Source organism: Eumetopias jubatus, unplaced genomic scaffold (genome assembly GCF_037043125.1).
Source record: "Eumetopias jubatus isolate StellerSeaLion01/CBP00866 unplaced genomic scaffold, mEumJub1_p1.0 scaffold_5, whole genome shotgun sequence".
NCBI lineage: Eukaryota > Metazoa > Chordata > Mammalia > Carnivora > Otariidae > Eumetopias > Eumetopias jubatus.
The window spans coordinates 31,942,255-31,943,444 of record NW_028274811.1 but is presented as its reverse complement, the minus strand read 5'-3'; the positions used below and the strand labels follow the sequence as shown (position 1 = coordinate 31,943,444).

The window sequence follows — 1,190 nt, the reverse complement described above, 5'->3', positions numbered from 1 at the left end:
GAATGAGATCCTAGGAGTGGGCAGACCTGGGTCACCTGCCTACCCCTGGGACTAGAGGGGCTGCTGTTATCACCGGCAGCCTCTGCAGAAGCACATGGAGTCGGGGGGGTGAGGCAGAAAACAAGCAACAACTGTGCACTGTCCCCTACTGCTGTCCCAGGGCTGTCCTGAGACCCAATGAGGCAGGTTCTATAAAGCTGCACTGTGAGCTACATAGCCCTATACAAGGTAAGGGGTTATTACAGGAGCGCTTAATAAATGATGGATGTGTTTATTTATTTGTTCACTCAGTAAACAGACCCTACCTTTGGGCTAGGATTGTGAAGGAGAGGAGACAAATCATGAATACGATGCGATCTGCCCCATGGAGCTTGCAGTTTAGTAAAGCTGTATTGGTCATTTTTTTTTTTTTTTTTTTGGTTGTCAAATGATCCTTTATTGAAACATTTTCCTTTGTAGTTAACTAGCCGGGCACTCCAGCACACCACTGTTGATGTCATCTATGATGTCATGAGGGTGGCGGCCGTCTACATTGCAGCCCACAGACTGGGCAGTTCCCAGGATCTCTTTAATGGTTCCAGAGAGTTCTCTGGCTAAAGATCGGTGTCACATCTGTCGGGCAATATTGACAATCTCGTCAAAAGTGATATTTCCACTGTGCTTAATGTTTTTCTGCTTCTTTCTGTCTCTTGGTGGTTCCTTGAGGGCTCTGATAATCAGGGCAGAGGCAGAAGGTACCACTTCAATCTGGGCCTGTCTGTTCTGAATGGTCAGTTTCACCGTAATCCTTAGACCCTTCCAATCACTGGTTGCCTTGGCGATGTCATCACCAACCTTTTTTGGAGACAGACCCAGAGGGCCGATCTTCGGGGCCAGGGCAGACATGGCACAGACTTCACCACCGGTGCACCTCAGGTACACGACTTTGATCTCGTTGGGGTCGAACTTAGGCGGCATGGCGGAGGTGGCTGGTGTCAGATGAACCCGGATTCGGGACGACCGAAGAAAGTTGCACCTTTGCCTCCCCGAGCCGAAAGCCAAAAAGTGTATTGGTCATTTTTGGACAGGTTATGCTTTGATAAGAAACAACCCCCAAATCTTTCAGGTTTATAACAGCAATGGCTTATTTCTTGTTCATCAGCTTCAGGTGAGCTTTGGCTCAGCTCTAAGAGCTTTCTTCACTCTAGGAT

The 1,190-nt window shown here is 48.3% G+C and overlaps 1 pseudogene; it reads right to left on the bottom strand.

The window, feature by feature from the left end:
* Positions 1-459: 459 nt before the first annotated feature.
* LOC114209636 (large ribosomal subunit protein uL11 pseudogene) lies at positions 460-983 on the bottom strand (annotated as a pseudogene).
* Positions 984-1,190: the final 207 nt, after the last annotated feature.